The sequence below is a fragment of the Anas platyrhynchos genome, chromosome 2, assembly GCF_047663525.1.
Source record: "Anas platyrhynchos isolate ZD024472 breed Pekin duck chromosome 2, IASCAAS_PekinDuck_T2T, whole genome shotgun sequence".
In the NCBI taxonomy this organism is placed as follows: domain Eukaryota; kingdom Metazoa; phylum Chordata; class Aves; order Anseriformes; family Anatidae; genus Anas; species Anas platyrhynchos.
The window spans coordinates 97,205,563-97,231,090 of record NC_092588.1 but is presented as its reverse complement, the minus strand read 5'-3'; the positions used below and the strand labels follow the sequence as shown (position 1 = coordinate 97,231,090).

At 42.6% G+C, this 25,528-nt stretch overlaps 1 long non-coding RNA gene across 4 annotated transcripts; it reads left to right on the top strand.

Annotated features, from left to right (window-relative positions):
• The first annotated feature begins 1,010 nt into the window (after positions 1-1,010).
• On the top strand, positions 1,011-24,536 carry LOC106015329 (uncharacterized). Of its 4 annotated transcripts, XR_011806820.1 has the most exons (6): positions 1,011-2,471; positions 2,686-2,765; positions 14,456-14,594; positions 17,625-17,738; positions 18,038-18,122; positions 21,471-24,536. It is a non-coding gene; the product is annotated as an uncharacterized lncRNA (long non-coding RNA). The 4 variants fall into 4 exon arrangements; XR_011806822.1 differs by having other exon boundaries at positions 1,011-2,765; positions 18,046-18,122; XR_011806819.1 differs by having other exon boundaries at positions 1,011-2,765.
• Positions 24,537-25,528: the final 992 nt, after the last annotated feature.

Sequence of the window (25,528 nt, the reverse complement as noted above, 5' to 3'; positions counted from 1 at the left end):
GTCTTAATCTTTGTGTTTATTGACTTGTAATTAAATGCCTCTACAAGCCCTCCTTCACAAACCTCATGTTCGAGACGGAGCATGGGACCTCTGTGTTTCTATAGCAGCTGTTATTCCTGAGATGGCGTATCAAATCATAAATGTGGACAACTGGTACTTGACAACACCTTCAGATACATTATTTAACATGCTCTTATCAGTTTCCCAGTACCCTGCCTTGTCATAGAAGAACAATTATTTGCATTTGAAATTCTGAACATACTGTCATTACCAGGGCATGCAACTTGAATTCCCAAGAATTTCCAGGAATAGAATAGAATTTCCAAGCACTAGTCAAATATTTGTATATATGGTGTTGCACCAAAATGGATTGTCTAGGCGAGCACTTGCAAGGATTAATACACAAAAATCAAGGCAAATTATAAGTTTTACATTTAGGATGGTTGCAATTGTATTGCTTGACAATTTACTTCTCTACATACAGAGAGTGTTTCCGTAGCACATCGCCTACTATGAAATACTCCAGTCTTGGGATGACCAAGAAATCTCCTGAACCACAACCTAAGAACAATAAGCTCTCTTACATGGTGCACGATATGCTAGTTCCAGGAGTATGTCCCTGTACCATGCACAGGCTCTCGGGGTCAGAAATACAGTTGTGGTGATCTCATTGTAGGACTAAAACTTCAAAGCTAGTAAAAAGAGTCTGACATTAATTTACATTCCAGAAAACATTTTTGAATATACATTGTGTGGCATTATAAAAAATCACACCAAGAAAGCATTTGGTATTTTAACATACAAGATAAGTCATTATTCTTACTACTTGTCTGACTTGACACACCATGACAAAACCACAAAAACCTTTTTGCATTTATGTTATCTTTGCAATCTCTGTAGTTCAGAGAAAAAATTACAGCAAATCATCTTCCAGAAAGTGAATGCCAAAACATTTTTTTTTTAATAAATTAATTCATACATTAAAATGTTATGAGAGACTGAGGGATCATCTTCTGACTTAAGTGCTTTGAACAGGTACCTGATTTGAGAGTTTAGGTTTCTCATGCAGCTTTTAGACTATCCAAAGAGCAGTTCAGAGTATCTACAATCTTACATCTGTAGGCTCTTAAACTAAGTTAAGTACAGAAGATAAAGTACAGAAGATAGACTGTATCATTAATCTATGTTGATATCCATTTATCAAGTTGAAGTAGACCAAAACATCAGGTTACTGCCAGTAAAATATCTTTTTTTTTTTTTTTTTTGATTAGAGTGATGAGTGTGCAGTCTAAAAACTTTGGACCACATTTTTCCTTCACTACCCTAAACAAACCAGTAGGGTTCAGCCTAGGAGCTGTAACATGAAGCAAAACCATAGCAGTTACAAGCTGCATTGTAACTATCAAATTCAGCTTCTTATACTATTTATACTAAGAGTTGGGGTCATGTGAAATTACTGACCTGTAAGTGGGATCACAACCAGAAGGAACTTGAGAATCTGTATACTCAGAAACATTAGTTTCCTCCAAGAAGACTTTTTAAAAAGCCTGCCTTACTATGAAAAGATGACAAGGATTCCCACATTCTTTCTTCTTTGAGGAAATCAGCATTTCAGACCCTGCCAGGTTTTTCTGTTCTAAATCTCAGGATTTACATTTTGCTTAATGATCTGGAAAACCTGATGTACAAGGAGGAAAGAGTGGGTTTGTGCTGGTTTACTCCTTTCAGTTGTATATATGAAGCCAGAGAGGTTTATTCCTTAAGAAAACTAAGGGAAAGGTCATATTCACATGGGTTTTCTTACGCTGGAAGTGTAAGTGTTCAGCCCCTCTAAACTAGAAATTTTGCTAATTCCCAGCAGTACAGTAGGAATTTCCATAATGGATTTCCATGAGCAAAAGTGTCTCTGGAAGTCATTCGTTGCCATATTAGCAACACTGACAGACTGGTTTGACTACATGCTTGAGTCTTTCACCAAGTGGTATACAATTTGTCAGTCCTGATATTTCTGTAAGTAAACAAGCCAAAAAACATATGTATTTAAACATAATAATGGGCTTCTCAGTTGTTTGTCAGGACTTACACAGCAATGCTTTCTATTTGGAGCAGTCAATCCTCCCACCAACCTTTGAGCACAGTGGCCAATTTCTGTCAAATTTCAGAAGGGGTAGCAGTGGTAGATATTAAAATACTAGGACTTCAAGGACAAGGGCTTCAAGGACTCAGTGGGTAGTGAGTGAGAGACAGAGAGAGAGACCTTACAGACTCTGTGCTGATGAGAAAGCTAATGAGCTTTCTCCATTCTAGCCATTAGAGAATTCAAATGGAGCATGCTGAGGGAGCTACTCTCACTTTCACTTGCAAATCACCTGCAAAGACAATGACACCAGCCTGCAATAGGTGGCTGGTAATGGACTGCAACATGGACATGCACTTCCAATGAGTTCAGCTGGGCTGTACGGTTTCAACAGGTAACTTAGGGAAGAAAATGCTGCAAGACCAGGTGCCTGGTTTCCAGCAGGGACATGAAGACGTTTTCATTGACTAATTCTGAAAACATGTCTTACTGGGTGCAGTGTCACTAACACAGGCGGTCCAGTTGGGGACAAACGTATAAGGAATAACTTCTTGAAAAGGTTAAACGAAAATGTGATTCATCTGTGGATATTTTTGTCCTGCTGATAGCTTCAAGATTCGAAGAGGAACAGCAGCTATCTGTAAATTTTCACTCGCTCTTACACGTGAGGTGCTTCAAAAGACACAAGGTAAGAAAATGTCTTGATATTTTATTGTTTCAAGGAAAATTGAAGAGAAAATATGCTGCTTAAATAGCTGCAGGGATAGGGAAGATTGAAGTGAGCAGTAGCTTTCTGAGACAGAGCTTGAATGGACCCTTCTGTACCCTCAGTATCGCAGAATGAAAGAGCTAGACCATTGTGTATCAGTGTCTCAAATCAGATCTCTGATTTGATCTCACACATGGAGTATTGTTGTGTAGAACAACTTTTTACTTACAAATCTAGTATGGAGTTTTATTTGGATTTTATTTTTTTTTTTGCTATTATTTCTTCCTACTGCACAGGCTCAAATTAAACCTGCTTTGGAGGCAAGTCAGCATTGCTACAAAAGGTGATCTCTTCTGCAGGGCAGTGAATAAAAGAAAATCTAGTAACATAATTGATTTTTAACTTTAAAAAAGCCTTTGACCTTATTGCCCACCAGAGGCTGCTAAGGAGATCAGTGCTCTGATCCAACTGCTCCTTTCATCCACAGCATCTTTATTCATCTGATGCCCAGGTAACATTAAGGGACCCAGCAGGCTGCTCACATTAAAGAAATTGCAGTCAGATGCTACACAGCCACTGATAGGGTAATCTATGATAAAGTGACACCAAGACCTGAAATACTACTCCCAAATGCTACTCTCTAAATGTTTCCTTGTTTTCTATTATTTGCTTGGCTTACTTTTGAGGTTACAAGCCCTTTGGGGCAGAGACCATATTCCACAGCGCCTAGCTGTTGACCAGGTAACTAGCCCGTTGTGCTCCACAGACAAGTATGAAATGAGGTAGGTGCAGAACACCCTGCAGACTCTGTGTTCATTTGTGCATAACATCCTTGCACAGCATGTGCTGCCCCAGAGTTCTGGGTCCCATAACCACAGAAATAATAAATCCCGAGGGATATCTCATAAATTGGGGCCCTTTTTCTTAGCTCTTTTTACAGTAGCTTCTAGTTAGTCCATGAAACTTGTTACCTCAAGATACTGCCAAGTCCTATCATGGGAGCAGTAAAAGGAAGAAATTGGTTAGGGAAGGGCACAGCTTACAGGGGAATGAAGCAACTTCTCCCTCATCGAAGAAGTGTGCAGCAGAAAAGATACCAGTTTTATTCTCCGTGATATACAACGAACCAAGCTGAAACATTGCCTATGAGGGTATCATCCCTTCCACCTCCAGGAAGCAGTGATGGACTCGCCTGGACCAGTGGCAACATACCAGTTACTGTCATTGGAGAGACATCTCCCTTTTGACTGTGTTCAGGCTTAAAAACTTAGGAAGGAAAGTGAGCAACTTAATGGTGGCCAGAGTTTTCCATGCTCCAAGGAAAAGTTCTGCAACCTGATAGGTTGCTGATGTACATTACAAGGCCTCTGTCACATATTTTGAAATGGTTTTATCTTATCTTGCATAAAGTTTGTGCCAGCATCTCTAATTTCAGCTCCAAAACAGGGCCAAAACACAGATACAGGCATGTGGTGGCACAAAGCCAGATAACTAGCACCTGTGCAGTAAGCATGACATGCTCCAGATGCCTTAGATTTATATTCACTTAAAGTGTAGTTGATGAGTAGCTGTGTGCTTGCCATTTATCAGGACAGGCATCATTTGATCTGCACCATTGCAGATCCAGTCAGGTTGCTAGCTATCCAGAAATCTCAGACATGAGGCCAAATTCCCGTTATTCAGTTTGCACAAAATTTAGGGGGTGAGAGCAGGAAATGACACGCATGGAAAGAATTAAAATATGTAAGTAAATACCCAGCTTTCTTATTACAGAACAGCTCTTCCACTAACTGCCCGAGCACCATTTGTCCCCAGGAGCTTTCCCATCTCCTGGGACATGGCGTGAAGGAAAGGGCCAGGGCAGAGCAGAGCAGCATTGCTACTACCAAGCTTTCTTTGCCATGATCCATGCTCAGTGTGGCCCAGCATGAGAGCCTTCTTCCAGCAGTGTATGAAGGACAGGAGATGGAGTTAGGTGTGGGATTACGGAAGTGTCCAGGTGGGGATAGGGTAGGGGAAGCAGAGCGGTGAAAATGCTTGGAATTAGCAAGGCAACTGCTCACAGCTCTAGTGTAGTCATTGCTTCGTGGCAGTATCCCTCCTAGCTCTGCCCTTCACATTTCTGTCTCCCGTGCTACTGTACACCATGTGTCAATGTTCCACAGGTTGAAAATAGCCCCATAAATAATTCACTACTTGTTGAGAGAGAATACAAATTGCAGAATGTGCCTTAGTGAGGGTGAAGAGGAAAATCTTTTGAGAACTGCCAGTTCTCATGATTATGAAATGTCTTAGCTTATGCATTATAACTTTACATATATGGCTCATTATTTATAGCAGAAATGACCAAATGCATGCTAAGTGCCATCCAGACCATAGAAAAGGAACCGTGGCTCTTCAGAAGAATTCATGATTTTTGAAGTTCCAGTCCTACAAGTTTGCAAATCTCACTGCACATGACTGGGGACTTACAGACTCAAACAATTAACTTAATGAATGAACAATTGCAGGAAACTCAGTGCATCCACTTGTGTATAAGTATCTACAGAGTCAAGATCCAATTGTTCTGGAAATCCATATATTTTGAATATTTATAATTTGTTCTGTCTGAGCCATTGTCTCGTCTGTTGTGATGACATTCTCATTTATTTCTGAGTGGAAACAAGCTGTTTTAGGTTTTGCTTCCAAATGCTTCCAAATATTTTGTTTCCAATGTTTCTCTATGCTTGTTTGTCTTTTTAGGTGTCACCCTGACATCTGTCCCCTGGAAAATACAGCCTTCTCAGCCTGAAATGCTATTCCTGTAGTTATAGAAGAGTTTAGAATAGCACAATATTTATCTCCATCCATTAAGTATCATGCCCTTATTTAAAGAAAGTTTTACAAGTTCATGAGTATCATAAGGAGAGTCTCAAGTCTCAGTTAAAGTCTCAAATGTTTGTTGCTTATATGTATGGAGCTTCACACTTTGTTCTGAATTTCTATAGTAACACATCATATGCAATAGCAAGACACAGAATAAAATAATCTAGAAGTGATCTTTTAGCTGTAATTCCTGATGCCCTGGCTTTTGGTTGTTCTACAAATTGTGAAAGGGGATTTCAGCTTATATGTTGTGTAAGTGATAGGGATTAAACATAGTTAAAATTTCCTCAGAGTGACACATCAAAGAGAAGCGTTAGTTGTATAAATCTGGATGCTCCAGTTCCAGCAAGGGTAGGAGCCATATGTGCCTATGTAGGTCAGCGAACTCCTGCCACTTCTGCCTGCAGAGCGCTTCAAGCTTTCTCAGACACGCTGGAGGTTGCTCAGCTCCTCCTAAACGTAGGGAGGATTATAGGACTTCATTCACCTTTTGTAAAAAACACGTTCTGTAAGCTGTTGTGAGGCTCATTGTGCAGAGCTGATGACCCTGGTCAGCCTTGATCCCTGCAGGCATTTCATAGCAACATAATACTGTTTTTATATTTACACAGTGCGCTGTCTCACCCTGTTTTGTTTTTTGTTTTTTGTTTTTTTGGAATGCCTTTTGGACTGCTCAACCAGCTACTCGTGCCCCAAGTATGCCAGGTATTTTTTTTCAGATTGCTGACACAGACACTGTTCCTGCTGAGCCTTACAAGATTATAAACCAAAACTTTAGTTCTAGTCCTTATGGACTAGAAAAATCTTTTGGCAAAGGGGAATGTCCTGACATCCATCCAGGATCTATGTGCAATATAAATTGTCTTTGAGAGTGTTATTTCATCCACTTACATTCAATTTCCATTTTCATGTCTTTCGTTATAGTCGTATGAACTCAAAATGTTTTTCATCGATTGTTTGTTTTAACAGTCTGTGGCAGGACATGCACTTTCTGCAAGATTGCAGGGTCTTAGGATCTGCAAGGCTACACATCAAGTAACATACAGGGTTTCACACATCAGCCTCCATTTTCAAGCACCTGAATCAATCACCCAACCTATGACCAGCTCTCAGATAAATGCAGTTTAAATATCCTGCATAATACCTGAGTCAAACGCATATTTTGCCAGGTTGCTCCATCAGCATTGTGTTGGCCTTTCTCAGTCACCAGTGTCCGGAGTGACGCCCTGACACCTACAATGGGATCACGGTTCATCAAACACCACGCTGCGGTGTCAAAAGTGGAACAGGAAAGCCACAGACACCAGGGAGTATTGTCTCATTCTTCCACGGAAATGTGTGTTGTGATTAGGATTCCCTCTTGTCCCTACACAGCAGCAGAGGCAGTGGGAGTGTCATGTCAACTGCATGATGTGAAGCCATCTTAGCTTGTAGAGAGGTGTTTACGCACACAGCTACCTAACCAGATGTCAAAGCAGTGAGTAATAAGGAGAGACAGCAAGGTACTAATCAGCTAATAACTGTGTGCTGCAGTAATTAGCTTCTGCCGAAAACCAGTTTTCCACAGGCCACAATTTTAGGATGGAAATAAGAGACAGAGTTAAATGACAAGCACATAAACATGCTGTGGTTAACCTTGTCAGTCAGTAGATGGCTGTATTGCTTCTAGCCATCTTCAGGGAAGAAAATTCCACTTCCACAGCCAGGAAAGAGAGAGCTGCTTCCCAGAGATTTAAGGAGCCACCGACAGTGCCTGAAGACCTTTGCACTTGGTTGTTTTAAAGTGGTTCAACTTGCACACAATATCATTCCTCTATTTATTTTTATCTAGATATTTGTTAGTTGCACAAAATCTTTTTAATGCTCTGGTTGAGCTGTCTACCTGTTGCTGTTTTGTATGCCTTAGCTGAAGGAATTACCACCTGCTCTTGACATCTAACTTAATTTCACAGCAACAGGTTGCAAAGTCACAGATATGCCATTGTGGAAGACCTGGGTATTTCCACTGCTTCAAAATGAGCTGTGAGTTTTTTCAGTAATGCTGTGAGCTTAGATCTGGTCCGTATTCACAGTCACTGTCCTCGTTCCTTCCGCTTCTCACCTGCTGGCCTAGCGATAATACGTGTGTGTGGCTTCCTGACAGTTTAACACACACCGGTGCTCACACCACCAAAATACAATTGTTTCATTGATTAGCCCCAGCAAGGAGTTGTAACTATTCTTTCCTTCCCAAAAAAGCATCCAAGCCAAATTGGAATTGTAGGCAACTGCCTGGGCAGCAGGAGGAAGCTTGCAGTGTTAGGCCCTCTCTATTCTGCGGATAAAAAAACAGCATTTCAGTAACCAAGAAAGTCTATTCATGAGTTTTCTCATGCATTAAATGGCCACACAAAAAACTCTCCCCTCTGCCCTAAAAACACAAGGCAGCATGATGCCAGAAGAGCTCAGTGGTAGAGGAATTTGTGGCGGACACAAGGAGATTGTATTGGCCACAGTGGAAAGAACTGAAAAAAGAGACACATTTATTCTTTGGCAATTGTGGGCAAGTACTTGCAAAAAAAGCCTCAGATGTAAAAAGCTCAGGAAAAGACAAAAAAAAAAAAAAAAAAAAAAAAAGTTTCAGATTTTCAGCTGCAGGTGGATTTACATTCAGAAGGTGGTGACATGACCTGAGTTGTTGGAGTGCTGTCATGGCACAAGGAAAGCAGCCCGCAGGATGGATCTGCAGTCCTCTGAAGGCTTTGGGAACTTTGTTATGGGTTTCAATAGGCTGTGGAGTGATGGAGCTGCCAAATGTCACGCATTTTACTGTAGCTAGCAGTGACCTTCTCACGCTGGCCTGGCTCTCAGCTGGATCCTCAGGCACTCGGTGGTGGGAAAATGTGGCAGGCTTTTGGCTTGCAGTGCTGTCTTGGGGCTTCTGGAGGCCCCTGTGGCTCTGCCCCTGAGGCAGGTAATCAAGTCCTGCCTGTAACTGCAGTATGCCCAGAAGTAGTGGACCCGATCCAGGTCAAAGGAACCAGGATAAAGGTTCCCAAGATGATGTCTGCAGCCAGTTATGGCAGCATTTTCCAACATACCTCCAACATTTTCCTCCACCAGTAAAATAACTTTTACTTGTAGAAAGTCCAAGACTGAGAGTATCCACTGCTCTCCCCATGCAGCAGTGCCTTACCCATGAAGCAACCTCTGAAATCACCTACATACTTGGCTCTGGGGGCTCTCTGATTCCCTAGTGTTGGTTCTGGCAGGCTCAACAAGCACACCTCTCCATCAGTCCCCTTCAGCACCTGGCCGGGACCCCCTCCAGGACTGCACTGTCCTGCACCCCTGCTCTGCCATGGCTTAGATTAATGTGTCCTGCTCGCTAATCTGAAAATTGTTTGCAGGCAGGCATGTGAGTGCAGGAAGTTTTTTGCATAAAAGAGCTCACAGGGAGCGGAGCGTGTTTTGGAAGCGCTCTTTCAGCCCCAGGCTGGGTCATCGTAGAGGAGAATAATAGTAACAGAATCAAAGAAGCAGCACTGCGTGAGGAACATCTAACGTTTCAGCTCACAGACAATCAAGGAGTGACTGCACTGCGTGTGAATGGCCAAGGTCTGGAACAAGACAGGTGGATTTAGTTTAGTGTAGGTTTCACACTGGATGGTAAGCAGACTGCAAACAGATTGAAATAGCAAGGGAATTTACCTAAAAAATGCCACCTTACACAGCTGTGAGGGCATGCGAAGTTAAAAATTCACATTAAATAAGAGGTCAAGAGAGTTATTTAACCTTCCTTGGACTGGACACACATGAAAAACGTGTGTTAGACAGTTACAGGCCTTAATGAATGCTGACCCATTTTGCTGTTTAAAACATTCTGGAACTTCCATGGAGACTTATCTGATGCCACCTATATATAATGACCTAGATTTTAAAAACAGTTGGGAAGCAGACGCCTGGAAATCTGCTGTGAATTTTAACATTTTCCATACAAAGATTGAGTGTAAACCTGCAGCTTGTTTTCCCCTTGGAAAGACTAAAATGCTTTCAGGACTTCTCAGATGCGTAATTAGGATCATCTTGTCTGGGACATGATCGCGAAGTGACAGCAGGGTCATCCTTTTGCTGCCAGATTCCCGTCTTAAAGGAGTTCCCGGTAAGCACAGGTTTAAAGTTATTACTATCTAATAACTGTCTAGTTGTCTGTATGGCATAGCTTACTATGTTTAGTAGTCTGCGTGTCAGAATCCCAAAATCCACCGGCACCGTTAGTACCTTCTAGCTGAGTTATCACAGTTACCAGCAAATTAAGTGGCAAAGGGAAAGAATTGCTTTGCCAAGACGAAGCACTCTGAATAAAGCAGACGTGATGGTTAGGATGAAGCAATTTGTGATGGCTTCCCCTCTCCTCAGATTAAAAGGCTTCAGTCATCAGGTTTGTCTTCCCAGCAATATCCCCTGGAAGTCATTCAACCATCCAAAGCACGGACTATGTGAAGTGGCATTTCTAGAGTTCAGCAGGCAGGCTGCCAAAAGAATCTCTTCTACTCCCATTTTAACATAAATTTCTATGAGTTGGGGAAATCAAATTAAGCAATCATACAAAAGAGAATTGCTGGCAGAAAATATTTGGGAAAAGGAAACTGAAATGCCTCCTTTTGTATTTTAAATAGGAAAAATATGCCAGAGCCTCATAGGCTCAGGGATCAAAAGGTCAGTAGAACAAAAAGTAGTAAGCCTAAAAAAAAAATAAATAATCTAGTAGGAGGAAAAAAGGAAATTTGTAAAAATAAGCAAAAACAAGTTAAAGGGTAATTAGTGAGATAAATAATACTGAATTCAAAAAAAAAAAAAAAAGTTTCAGCTGACAGCAAAGGGACACAAACATGTTTTTAGTGGAAGCCAACCAAAGATAACTAAAAACTGGTCCATGGGAGCATAATTGACTTGATTGTCACAGCTATTTAAAGATGAGCTTTGAGGTTATGAAAACTTGTGTGATACTGCTGAAAGGCCTCATTAAAATAAAGCAGGCATTTCTGCTGACTGCTAATGAGAGTTTCCTAGGAGAAAGTTTGTTCCTGAAAACCTTTCTGCAGAGCTTTTGGAACCCAGTGTATACACGCAACCAGAGGGAAGCGGATTTACTATCTGCACTCTTCTCCCACTGTTTCATCAAAACCTTATTGAATTCCAGCCTGTTTGTAAAATCAGTGCTCATTGTAATACCCTGCAAGGCTCTCGAGTGCAATCCCTATTACACAAACAAGCATGATTTCAGACACAACAATTATGTCTTGAGAAATATCAGACGAGATAATCTTTCCCCAGGACAAACGGAGACCAGGAAAGATAAAAGACTATAAAAATGTGTTACCCATTTTAGCAGATGCCAAGGAAAATTCTGCATGATAGTAGGAATATTGACCATAGTCAGGACGAATCTTAAAGCCATTACTGCTGTGCAGAATGATGCACTAGCAGACGCGTGCTGTGAATCGGAACATACCAGATGCTTGTTCAGATGCGTCTTTGTAAAAATGAAGTCTAGCACAGTGAATTTTACAGCTTCAGCTTCTCAGAAGAGCATGCTTTGAACTACTGCCCATAAATATTTGGTGGTTACTCTTGCAACTCTTCTTATTTCCTGGCAGGAGACCTAAGTATGGGATGGTGTTCCTTGAGTCTGTTCAAGTCCAGCATCAGAGGAGACTTCTGCCTGATTTATGCCAGCCCAGTGGTAGAACACATTTTTTTTTTGGATGAGGCAAGCATTAAGGACTTGTGAGTGGCAAAGGGTTGGACCAGGTGGAAACAGGCAGGCCTGCAGCCCTGCAGAGGATACACACAGCCTGAGCAGAAGGGAAGCAAAAGCTAGGGATGGGCAGAAAACCAATAGTGCCAAGACCTAGTGCTTTAACATCACATGAGTAACATCTAGTAATTTTCACTTAGCTATACGTGCTTATGACTGAATCACATAAAAATTTTGCCAAAGCCTCGTGTCCTTTAATGCACTTTTGCAGTGGAGAGTTTCCACTTCAGAAAAGCCAACATGGTGCAACTAATTTTTTTCTTAACTGCAAATAGAACTAAACTTTTTTTAGTGTATGCTGTAGTTTCCAGAATGATGGTTATAACCTATCATATATTCCAACTTTAATGATAACTCAGGAGGTAGAAAAGCCATACCCACTTCTCCATCCAGAAGGATGAAGATTCAACTGTCTCATTCCTCACCGAGTCATCTGCCCAACAACTTATAGTTCATTCACCCCACAAACATGACAAGAGTCAATCCCCACAAGTTAAATGAACCACATCCTCTGTGAATATACCGGCCCCCAGCCATCTGCAGAAAGCCTGAGAAAACAGAGGCGGTAGCGTAACCCAGAAGGTCAGTGAACTGATGCTGTCGGACCCGCACTGCTTTGGAGTCAGAGGGAAAAGAAAGGACCTCCAGGCTGTGAGCTTTATGGGGCAGTTACTTTTCTAGCTATAGCTGTACATTCAGCCTAAAGGTGATTCAGGGCTATGTTAAGTCTTCAGCTTTTCACACTTATTTGATATTTCCTAATTACGATTCCACTCAGTGACAGGCAGATTGAAATTCCTATGATCCCTGTTGTAGTTGTTTTGCAGGCTTCCTTTATCTGCATAAACATTTCCTGTCCTGCTTTCTCATCCTCCCCCAGTGCCCTATAATGGCTTCCTATTACATCTTTTTTACCATTTCTTTCACTCGGGTCCAAATTATTTTTCACTGGTGACAGCTCTGCCTGTGATATTTCTTGCTTTAGAAATACGTCACAGCTTCTCACCAAGTGAAGAGGCTTTCTGTGTGCTAACAAATGTTTTAGGGAAAAAAAAAAAAAAAGAAAAAGAAAAAAAGTGTAGTTTGATGTTTAAAATTCTTGACTGCATCTGAATTTGACCAGAGCTCGAGTGCATCTGGGTCATTGTATTCTTTTGGTGGCACCGCTCTCCTCTGCATGCTCACAACACAGTGTTCTTGTTGCACAGGAGATCCTCCGAACATTAAAATAAACTTTCTTTTATCACTACGTTTTCCCAGAAGACTGCTATGCTGGCATTTCAACCCTGTTGCAAGAGTTGTTCTTTACATACAAGTTATACATCACACCCTTTTGTAATAGATGTATGCGACTCTTTTTTACAGCTGAGTAGGTTATTATATGTGCAACACCCTTGGTGTGCTTTCGATACTGTGTAGGTGCTATAATGCTCTGGGCTTTATACTTCATGCTATAATGGTTGGTCTGCACAGCACAGTACAGAGAGCTAGGTATAAAAATTCAGGTGGAGCAGCGAGCACGCTATGGAGCTTGCAGCCTGGCTGCGAAAGTTACAGACCATGCAGCAAAACCCAAGGGAAAGACCAAGGCCATATAGTGCCAGCCTGAAAGTCAGATCACTACTGTCAAGTCAGAGTCAAGCCAAAAAAAAAAAAAAAAAGGAAAGGAGTGTTAGGAAGGAAAGTCTGTGTTATGGGGAGTAGAGGAGGCAGTGTGTCTTGAGGAAGTCCTGGGAAACAAGCCTGAGTGATGTTTGTCCGCAGCCTCATTGCTGTGCTCTAACCCAAAAGCATGCCTACCATGACAGCTGCATTCATTCAGCTCTGCTCCCTCTCCCTAGTGGCCTTAAAACTGTATCAGTCACTTTTACAGGCTTTGCTTTGCATTATCTTCCTCTCCAGACATAACATCTATGTATATTCCCTAGCTACCACCACTGGTCCTGTCTTCCTTGTCAGCTCTCCCAGCCTTCTGTTTTTTCTGTGCCTTCCATCTCGGGTGTTATAGCCTCCTGCATTTAATCTGCAGCACGTTTTGCTGCCAGTCACCTAAACCATACCTCCACCCCAGCCAAAGGGGTTCTCCCAGTAACATTAAAGGTGACTCGGGTTCTCTTTTATGCTTTTTGCTGCAAAAAAAATTTGAAGCCTGGTCATTTTGAGCTTCCTTGAAGGCCTTTCATGAAATACTGGTTTGCAGCATGTAACTGCATCCACCTTCTCTGCAATGGTGAGGGGCTGCATCCTATGCACCTGGCAGGTCTCAGTTCTTACGTAGAGATTTCATTAGTAAGCTCATCACTAATTCATACGCCTTCCTGTCATAACTGTCATTGTTGTGCATGGCCAACAAATAAAAGACAGAGTTTTCTGCATTGCTTCACTAAAACAAGGGCCAGTTATATCCCAGACAGGAGAGGAGAGAGGCTGGGGCCACCCTGTAACCCCTTTGCAGTATGCTGTATGTGATTTGAGAGGAGCCTGCTGAAAATATGGCTTCCAACAGTTCTGAGGACTGGATGGCTGTCATGCACCTACCACAGCTCTTCTCCTTAGAGGAATTAGCGGATATAATATAGTTAAAGTGGGGGATGAGGGTGATAGTTTAGCAGGCAGTATGTCACTGCTTCTGTTGAAGGAAGGCTCGAGTAAACAATATGCATTTTGCATCTTTTTTTTTTTTTTTTTAAATCAAGCAGTGATCTTCTGCTATTTTTTCTTTTTATTTCTTTGCCAGATGAATTTCTGTCACAAATGCATGTTCTTCACACGCATTCTCCTCCACTCATCTGAGTTTCATTTCAGTCGTGACCATTACTTCATCTCCTCTCAGCAAGTACCCTTGGAGTGGCAGGGAGGGAAATGCAGTCCTTAATGGGGCTGCAGCCTGTCCCGTGGAAGGCTGCACAGAGAAAGATCATTGTTCTGGCTGAGAGCAGCTACAGCATGTGGAGTCACTAAGCTGTGGGGAAATATTCCGATGCGGTCCCATTTGCCTTTGCAGCTCCAGAGATGCACGGCTGCACGGGGGACCGGGTAACACTTCTGAGCAGCTTTCTGGCCAGTTTAAAACGTAGAGCATCCCTATCTTCCACCTGGAAATAAAGAGCTGCGGGGATGGATGCCACGGTCCCAGGAAGGAGGTTGGTAAGATGGGAGTTGTGTCAGATGGCTTTAAGGGTGTCCGAGCAGTGGTCAGCATGAAGCACGCCCTGAATGCTGATACCCATGGTAGTCTCTCATCCATAATCTCTCCTTAGCAACTGATGGAAGGAGGGGAAAGTCGTGATTTCCTAAACGGGCTGTACCATCTGTCAGCGCTACTCATCCTTTCTTCAAACTTATTTTGAGTTAGCTTTTTCTCTCCTTCTGACATTCGCTCTTCCCAGGCTTGGCTATAGCCTGGTGAGTGTGCTGTTCAGTACAAATCATCAGGCGCATGTAGCTGTTCACCTCTGAGGTCTGAGGTATCTCATCAAGTGACATCCCACCAACACCAGTATTGACAACTGGCTTTCCATGAGGGGACGTGGAGCAAGTCGGATAACCACTGTGGCCCTCTCCGATGTTTCTGCAGGGAGTGCAGATAGTTTTCATCTTCAGAATGACCCCACTGATCCCTGAGAGCTTCTGTGGAAAAGCAGCAATATCCTAAATTCATTTGTGTCAAAAGCTGCTGATAGACCTCACAGACTTTTACCAGAGGTAACAGGATCATATTCCACAATGGCCTTCAACCATGCTAAGAAAAAATTGGATTCTTGTGAATGGGGGGGAATTACTAAAACTGGATTATTCATATTTTTTTCTTACTCAAAAAAAGAAGTGATTATACAACGCAACAAATATGATTCTTTTATATTTAAATGTGATTCATTTATTGAATAACATCTGGATTACGTCTGTGTGAAGAAATTATGCATTTGTGTTTTTTTTTTTTATCCCATGCCCGTTTTATTAATTTTTCTTATGCATATATTTTTTTTTTGGCTCTTTATTTTCCTTTTGCTGTCAGTAGGGCGTTATTTTAAAGTTTTAGTTTTTGGAATTCCTCTCTCTTCAACAGCGCAGTAACCCTCAAGAGGTTAAAATGACATCCTCATACAATCAGCATACTAGACCCAGCCAACCAAAGCAAAGCAGTGTGCAGATTCAGGACAGAAATAAAATATGCAGCAAGCTCCCGAGGAAAAGAATAAAGAAGTTAGTATGGCAAACAGTGAGAAACTAAACAAACACATTCAAAACACAGCCCACGAGGGAAGCAAACATGCACCGAGTATAATGAGGAAGGAAAAGTCAGGCTAGGGCCATCCCTCACTTGTTGGCAACACATGAAGAGAGTCAGCAAATGCAAACTGCATGCTTTTCTCCAGAAGGAAAGGCTTGATTTTCAGAAGCACTTCTGAGGACAATTTTCTGCTTCCCGCTAGGAAGAAGATCACTTTTTCAAGGTCAGCCTCTGCAGAAAGTCAAGGCGAGTACTGGAGTGTTGGTTTAGTGCTGTGTTTTCTGAGGAAAAAAATTATTCCCACTAACTGGGGGTAATTAGAAAGGAAGAAAGCATTACAAATTACCCGTGGAACTTACTTAGAAACTTATCTTTAGCATTGTATTATGTGCCGGCAGCAATAAAGCGGAAGAAACTCAGTGCTGGTGGTTCAAGAGGGGAAAGCTGGAACAGGAAATGTCAGGAACAGCTAATGTGGTGTGCAGCCAGTCAAAGCACAAATCCCAATACATGGATGTTATAGATGTATCTGGAGCAACACATACACATGTACATACATGCATATGTATGTGCATACCTCTGCTATGTAGAATCATAGGCAAGAGGCAGGAAGACAGGAGAAGAGAGCATCCTAAGTGCTCCGGTCCCCTGTTCACACATTAGACTTCTTTTAGCCCACCCACACAAAGCCCTTTTTGTCTGTGTTGCTACTTTCGAAAAATCTGACGATGCGTCCTGGCACATGGGAAAAAGCTAGTGGTTTGCTAAAGCTCTTAGGGGGTTGGTCTGCTTTTTTAATCCATTGTTAGATGTGCTCAGAGGCTGGGAAAATAAACATATTTTTTATATATTTTTCAAATTGCAATCAAAATAAATAAATAGCAAAAAGGAACTCACTGGCAAATGTACATTATCTATGTGCTGTTACAGTTCTGCTAGCAAGCAGAGTTTTTCAGAGGGGAGCAGCCAAGACTAAGGGCTTAAAAGAACAAAGCAGCAGAAATAAGAGAGAAGGGAGCTCCAGCCAATGCCTCCAGCTCAAGCATCTAATTCATACAGAATCTTTCATACAGAATCACAGAAGGGCTGAGGTTCCTAGGAGAGATGCTCCAGTCCATTGAGCATCTCAGCGACCCTCCATACAACTCTCCCCAGTATGTCCAGGTCTCTCTTGTACTGGGGGTCCCAGAATTGGACCCAGTTCTCCAGGTGCGGCCTCAGCAATGTTGAGGCAGCAGTGACGTATTCTGTGCTTGAGTAAGTCTTTCATATTTCTCTCTGACACATGGAACAACCAAACATTTTACAGATTTGTCATTTAAAGGGTAACAAATGACAATATATATTTCTTGATCTATATCCCATAAAGGAGAAGGTATTCAGAACAGGGGACTGAATGAGCCTATTGCTTCACATCACTTTCAATTCTATAATTTTTACAGCCAGAATAACTTAATGGGAAAGCGACACAGGTCATCAACACACACACACACACAAATCTGAATGTCAAGCAGTAAGAAAAAAATAAGTAAATTGGTGATTGTAATATTATAGGGAGAATCAGAGGCTTGCACTTCCTGAAGCAAATGCTGTCAGCAACCAGGTCTCACAGCATTTGAACCAGGGGAACTGCCAATGCAAATGAAGCAAAGTGAAGTGAAGTTCAAGTAAAGACCTATTGTTGAGGGGTGGAAAGGTTTAAGCACAGCAAACGTCTCAGCTTGACAATGTAAATTCCTCAAAGACTCGAACAGAAAGGGGCAATTACTGCTTTATGTTCCAGTTCTAATCTGAAATTATAGGATAGATTTCTAATGAGGGGGAACATTGCTGGAGACAGCTGTGGTGGATGGAGGGGAACATTGCTGTAATTACAGGTCCTTATGCATCGGTGTCAGAAGTTCCCAAGCACCAAACACTTCCATAATGTTTGTTTTTGCAGAATCAAACAAATCTCCCAATTTGCAATGGAATGGAAACACTCAAGTATGTGAGCACTTCAACCAGATGGCGGCACAGGCTGGGGCAGGGTAGGAGCTGGACTAAGTGGGCAGAGGTAAGGCAGCACACTGAAACCCTAACTCAGGCTGGGGCTGCAATAATGGTGGTCAACCAGAGCCAGTATGGCAGTGGTAATTGAGGGAGAGAAAACAAATAAAGTAAATGGGGGGACAAAGTTTTAGGCAGACCGTCTGATATGGAAGAGTCCAGAACAAACTCATTTCCTCCTTGCAAGATTACTGCTAGCAGCAAGGGCGTTGAATGTTTCATGCACTTCCTTATTACGCAGCATATGTTACTAGAAAGACCAAGAAAATGACTTTTGATTTAACTTTTTTTTTTTTCCTTTGTGAGCTATACAGTCAGTGACACTGGTTTACAACATGTGGCCTACAGACTTCTAGGGATCCACGGAGGACTTCCAAGGGCTGCAGAAGAGGTAACTAAGGAAGAAGCCATTATCTTGCCCTTATCCAATGGCCTGCATCCCTCTTGCAAAGTTTATAGGGATATATAAGCAGGGACTGTTTGGAAAAACACTGTTTTTACACAATTACTATTACATGAAAGGAAAAGGATGGTGTTTTTCCAATTAGCACTTCCATGGATGTACTGTGACTCAGCTCCTATTGACATGCTACATAACTTTTTTCAGAGTAGCCCTGCTTCAGCCAGCACACAGAATGAGAGGTGGCCATATAATGAGCATGACTGCATGATTGGTGTTCTCCCGGTTGTTCACTGTGGCGTGAGACTTTACTGGGCTGCGTTCTTTTACTTCACTCTGAAGAAAGAATCATTTGTTCCCCAAAGTAGGTTTTTTACTGACACTCAGTATTATAAAATTTGAGTACTTCACAAATATTGATGATTTCTTTGTAAAGCTAAGGTGAGCAGATGAAAGATACGTTCAGTTTTGGCATCCAATTTGGAATATTAAAACCTGACCTTTCCAAACACTTCACATTATGTGTTTTTGTATATGCAGAAACCTAGTCCTCATAGACTTTAGTTATAGCTCTGAGCACTCAGCACTTTTTCATGTTAGGCATCATATTGATCACAAAGGAAGTGAGGAGCATCTGGGTAACATTAGCCACAGTTTGCCCTGTGTGCAAGTTCTGGAGCATAGTGACCAAATCCCAGGCAGCAACCAGGGGTGATTTATCTACACCACTGCCCCATTTTCTTGCCTTCAGCTTTCAGTCCTGGACTTCAGATTTAGCCAGTCCTGGCCTCTGCTCCTTAAACTTCCCACACATTCCTAATCTTCTTGCTCAGCAAATCCTCGGCCCTAGCAAATCCTTGGCCCTGGCAAATCCAAGATAATGCTGCCTTCCTCCTGTGCCACCTCACGGGGTTCAGCCCCAGACTCTGCTCATGGGGACTTCCCAGGTCCCCCAGCTCTGGTGCACACACTGCTCCCTTCCCAGTTCCCTCTGGCTTCTGGCTTGCAGTCTGCATCAGCATTGTGCCCCATCTCTGCTCCTGTTTTAAACCTCCTGCCCTCCCTCCTGCCCCCTCTGGGTCTACTTTGTGCCGCTCTCAGGCTCCTTATCCCCAGCAGCTTGCCCAGGGGAATTGCCCAGGATTACCAGCCCCGGGTTGCTGGCTGGAAATCAGGCAGTGCCTGGCACTGAGTTCAGATCTAAACATAAGCACGGCCTGCCACAGAGCCTTGTAACAAATGTAACCCCCCCCCCCCCCCAAGAAAAAAAAAAAAATCTTAAATTTGGACCAGACTGTGCACAAGGCAGGCAAAATCATCGAGGAGGTTAGCTGCTAAAATTTTAAAGGTTTCTGTTGAACACGTGTGAGCTGCAGACATTGAAAGGCTTCTGTCTTAGCTAACTCTGGCTCAATTTGCTCAAGGACCGTAAAAGACAGAGCCCTTTCAGAAAGCCCACTTCCCCCCTCCACACCTTCCAGTACCAAATGCCAAATACTCATTCCAGAAGCCTTTGACCTGCGTGAGATCTGTTGGCCTTTTATCCTGTATCTGAACGGTGCCGTCACATACCCATGTGTATGTTCAGGCGGTGAGAGCAGCCAAAAGCGGCCCAGTTCCAGAGGCTGAACTCCAAAAAAGTGACAAGAGGCTGTACACAGGGCTTTATAATGAGATGTGCAGACAACTTTAATAACCCGTGGAGCCACCAGCCTCATCTACAGCCACTGGTCCAATGTGGAGAAATCTATAAAAAAAGTGCTTTGGTGAAGCCTGCAGGCCTTTGTTTTATCCTTCTCCTCCCCACGGGAATTGTGACAGACACAGCCTGACATCACTGTAATCTGGGAACCAGATATTTCAGAGAGGAATTGCAGCCACAACAGCACCTTGCTTTCATCTGACTTTTTTTTCTCTCTTTGATCTCATTAGCTGGCTAATTACGAAGCCTGAATCAGCACCTTGCCAAAACAGGCCATGTCTTTCTCTGTATCTGTAACCCTCAGAAAGAGTACCCAGTGTGCTCAAGGTGTCCCTTGCGATCCCTTCAGTTTTGCTCATTTAGCCGACCCCATATAAATGTGTGCTGTGTTCTACTACAGGCCCTGCACTTTCTGCGTTTCCTATTTCAAGATGAATTGAGGGAGGAAAAAAAAATCTATAAACCTTGACATCACATTTTGCAAAGGAAGCAAATGCACTCCTCCCTAAACTCGAAATGAATGGCCTTTTAAGGTGACTGCTGAATTAAATTCCTGAATGATGAAATCAATGGGCATGAGAAGGTTCTTATTTCCGAAAAAGAAAAAAAGCTGCAAGGGAAAAAAACAAACAAACAAAAAACAACAACAACAAAAACAAAAAAAACAACAAACAACAACACTCAGTAGTGTGATTGCAGGGTTGAGAGCTGAATAGGAGCTGTTTACAGTGACTCAATAAAGATACTTTACTCAGCTTTGGTAGTAAGGCAGCTTCACAGGCTGAAGGGAAATGGGGATATACATATTCTGAGCCCGCTAAGCTTCTCTAATTTAAGACATGTGCATTTAGTTGAAGTCCTGAAATACCTCACTACGAAGAAAGATGGTGGAAACCCCAAGCACATCTTTGTGTTTATCATACATTACACATTTCTGACATACTTTACTCAGTAGTGTATGCAGCTGACATCAGTCTCTATACATCTAACATGCCTGTAAGATATGCAGCTAAAACCCAGTTTCTCTGAAGACCTAAAACACCTTTAAGACAGAGTAAAAATAATCCCATTAAGGGTATGGAGCACGTCTGGACATTCTCAGGACAGGAGCACAGCACAGCTTATCGTTCTTGGGGGGGGAGTAACAGCAAATCAAACCACCACAAAACACAGAAATGAAACAATATCTCTGCAGTCTTGAAAAAAACAGAACTGAAGGGAGCTCCATGGAAGCTGTAAATTCCCTTGAGATCAGGAGGTCACTAACCATTAGGTTGATTAACACTGCCTAAGCATTTTTCTACCATTTTCCCCAGGAATACTGTTCTTGTCGTTACAAAAGCACAATGGACATGAAACCTTGCTGCATTTTTTTCCTGTCCTTATGCCTGCTGCCCCAGTGTAACTCCCCAACCCTTGCTCTCCACCAGCCTCTCCTCCATTACATTTTCCATCACTGAGACATCCCTTGTGGCTGGATTGTCGATAGCAATAATATGAGCTTTAGGGCAGGAAACGTACTGTTAGGCATAATTTTTTTTTTTTATTACATCAGCTAGACTTGCGCTAAGTAAGGTTAGACCACACAGTGATAAAACACTGATGTCTTATCTTAATTGTTCTCGGTGCTGCTACAGGCAACGGTGCTACACCGGAGATAACTGAATGGCAAAGGAGGGTGGATATTTTAGACAAGCCTACATCTGCAGGAAGGAAGAGAATGTGACACCTCTGTAGGATGTCAGTTTTAAAACAAATGCAGCAGGATCCAGTGGCTTTCCATTTTTAAGCTCAAGTCCTCCTACTGTGACAGAATTACAAGTGGTAAATGAATTACTTGGACAATCCAAACGGGTAACAAAGAGGGAGCTGAATAATGGCTTGAAGACCTTCCATACTTCAGTCACTCCAGTGGACTAAACGGCTGCTGAGGCCAGGTACCGCGGCGGGCAGTGGAACTCTGCACTCAAAGCTATTTTCCATGGCATAGCCTAGAGCCAACTCTGCATCTCTGCAGAGGATGTGACAGCACCAGGCTGCTTTAACTTCTTCTGCCTTCTTTGCTCTCTGTCAGCAAAGAGAATGAATTCAGAGTTTTGGACTCTGCATGCATTTTATCCATAGCAACCACACTTCCCTCAGATTTGCTAAAATGCACGCCTTTAATTTAGAACAAGGAAGGTGGATCTTCCTGCTGATGCTCTGCTTCTGAGCTCATCTGAAATTTAGAAGTCAGCGCCTTTACTACATCAGGACTTTCCGATGGCCTTCCCCATCTTAGAGCCTCCGAAGTCTGGCTCAGCAACCCACGGCCTTTGCAAGCAATCACTGGGAAAACACTGAAGACAAATTGTTGAGTGGTGACTCACTCTACCATGGTTAGGTTGCTTTATCATTTTCTAATGCTGCTGATGGGAAGATATTTTCTATTGTGAGAGGTTTGTTTTCCTGCCCCTTTGGAACAAGGATTTCCTGAGGAGTGACTTCTCCTTACAGCGTGTGAGATTTCTTGTCTTTTAGCTCCTGGAAGGCTAACTTAATTAACCATCACCCAGTTACTTACTACCTTCCTGTTCCCTCTCGCCTTTTCAACACCCACTTTAAAGCAGAGGGCTCCTCACAGGACTCAGACACTGGCAAACAGGGTGTGACTGAGGAAAAGCCATCATAAATCAGCAGCGGAGGAGGAAATGTGTGGGACTAGGCTGGAGCAACCAGGGGCTGCATTTAGACAGCAGCGCTGGGCACTGCCCATGGCGGGGAGCCACACTGCAGGTTCAGCCCTGGCACTGCTGGCCTTCAGCATCAGCTCCAGCCTGGAACGGCCACCTCCAGTCCCGACGGTCACAGCAGAAGACTTCTTTCCCCTCCAACCAGGAACAGCACTCGGGGCTTCTCAGGAAAGCAGACAGAAGTCAAGGTTTATCATCTATTCTTCTCTTATTTACAGTCTTTGGTGAGGAGTCCCCTCCCCTGATGACTGCAGATTTTAATATTTCATTAGAAATACAGCTGGCTGCTTTGGGCTGCTTGCAGGCATAGCTGCACCTGTTAGGCTAGATGCTTAATGAAATAAAAAGGCTTGCTCTGAGGGACACGGTCAGGTTGTCTCCTCAGAGACAGACTGAATGCTTGAAAGAGTTCATTAATGTCATCCCGTGTGACCTCCTGCGTGACCACCCCTACAGGACTTTCACAAATGGATGCTCTAGAGAAGCTCCCCCAAAAAGTAGTGTCTTAAAAATCTTTCACAGTGTCTTAAAAATCTGTTAAGATGCTACAAAACCTATAGAAATGCCTCTGGACTGACGGTGAGGGCAGGTACACGTAGGTGCGCGCCTTTAGGTTGGTGGAGTGGAAGAGGTGCCAGCCACATCGCACAGCTCGCTGTGTTTGTCCCCTTCTCAGCTCCCAAAGGGCTGGGAGAAGCAGCTGTAGTGCAGGGATGCCAGCCGTCAGCAAAACACAGCCGTTGTTTTATCAGTTTAGTGCTCTTTATTTCCAAATTTATTTACCAGGGACATGTGTGGTGTTCAGTGAAAGCTAGTGCGCCGAAGTCTGAAAGACACCCTTCCGTTTGCTGACGTGTTAGTTCTTATTAAATAAAAGTGATCTGTTGTAGCAAATTGAAGTTTTATTAAAAATAAAATAATTTTAAAAAGAGGAGGGGAGGAAAGAAATGAGCAGGAAAACTCCAGAAAAGTGAAAAACCAAAGCGAAATAACTCCGCAGCTCACACTGGGAGGAGATAAAAGGGGAAGCAGATTGACCATTTTCTAGCTGATTGCACTGGACATTGAGTGCCCCGCGGAGGGCATGGACCCCACAGCACGCAGCTCCTGCCCCAGCAAGATGTGCACAGAAGGGTAAATGGTGGCTTTGTGGCCACATATCTCAATGAGCCCAATTTGTTCTGCATGCAAGCTGCCGGCCTAGTGTTTGCCAGCTCAGGTGCTGCTATCGCCTTCACATTTACGTCAAGATATCACTAATGGCTGGGACCCCGCGGTGAGTGCTGCCAACCTCTGTACCAAGAGGAATTAATTGCAGGATAGGGGCCCACTGTGGAGCAGATAAAAGGGATCTAGAAAAGTGACAGAGCCCAGACAGCATTAGATAAATGGTGGTGAGAAAGCCTGCATTAATAGCCCTAATGTAGCCGTGTTTCCTGAAAAAAAGAACAAGAAATTCCCTAGTGTAGACATACTTATTGTTGGCCAAAAGGCATTCTGAATTCCTCAATAATCAGGCAGGAAGTGGTAAAATCTGTCAGACGAAATGACCAATATGTTATTTTTTCCATTATCAAAAATATATTTTAGGTCATTACTATTAGAGAAAGACATTTTGTGGCTAATCTGATTTATTTTTTTCAGCCATAATAAATTTGGCAGTGATAGGCAGCAACAGGAATTTCTGTACACAAAAATGCATTACAAGAACATTGTTTCAGATCAGTACTTTGCCTTAGAGGTGCATTAGTCACTAGCACGCACTGCTCTTTCAAAAATGTGCACAAATAGAAATTAGGCGTTAGTGTTTTCCCAGTCAGCAATCAGAAAAGCAGAATTGTAATAATCACAAATTTTTGTACCACCTGGAGACAGCTGGAGTTTTCATTGCAAACTGACACAAAACATACCAGGTAGTTTCTGATTGGATTTAGTCTCTTATTGCAATTGCTTTTGTTTGATTTCCTCCATGAGAGAAAACAAAGTGTTGACTTGTATCAGAATAGGTCTTCCAGCTTGCTTTGGCTGGCTGTTCTGAGAATCCCCCATCCCGATTTCCTGCCCTCTCCATTTCAGAGGAGCTCTCTCTTTCCTCTGATGGGCGTAAAGCAGTCGGACCCACCTGGTGTTGCTGCCGGAATTGAGTCAGCAGCCTAACACTGTGGTTCCTTCCAACTTCTTTCTCTGTAGATAAAGAGAAAGGAGGACGTTAGTTTAATAGCTTCTCCCCATTGTGCCCCAGAGGTTAGGCATCTTGCCATACACAGATGTTATCAGAAATGGAATCATTTTATAAATAAACTGTGAATTAACAGCAGTCTGGATAAATGTATGCATTGGTCCAAGACTGATGTATTCCTTTCTTTGTGAGCATTCCCTAAATAAACTGAATGTTTTCATTTTGTACTTCGTTATGATTTATCACATTGTGGTTTATTTAAGTCTTTCAATGCTCTCTCTTCCATTTGCTGAACTTTAGGTATGGAATTAAGATACCCTTCACTGCACAGTCTCCCCTCTGTGTTTTGAAGGAGAAGCCCCATAGCTATCACAATGGATTACGATGTCCTGCATTAAAAACCTGTGTCACTTTTACAACTCTGTACATTTATGCAAAAAGACATCAGTAGCTAATGGGTCCATCCAAGACATTAAGTTGAATGGACACTTTTTTCATAGCTGTGGTAATTGTGAATACTCTTAAAAAGGCTCCTTTGCCAGCTGTAGCCAAAGAAAATTGAATACTGTTCCTTTGAAAAAAAAAAAAAAGCTCTGCAAATATTCAGCCATCTTATTCCATTACATACTATTATGAAAAACAGTGACTTGTATACTCGCTGGAAGTATATGTACATGTATGTACAGTAGATCTTCTGAAAGTCCCTAAATACTGCTTTAGCCAGCAGTATATCAAAAGCATGGCCTCCCGCTAAGAGCTCTTCTAAAAGACTACTTTTCCATAT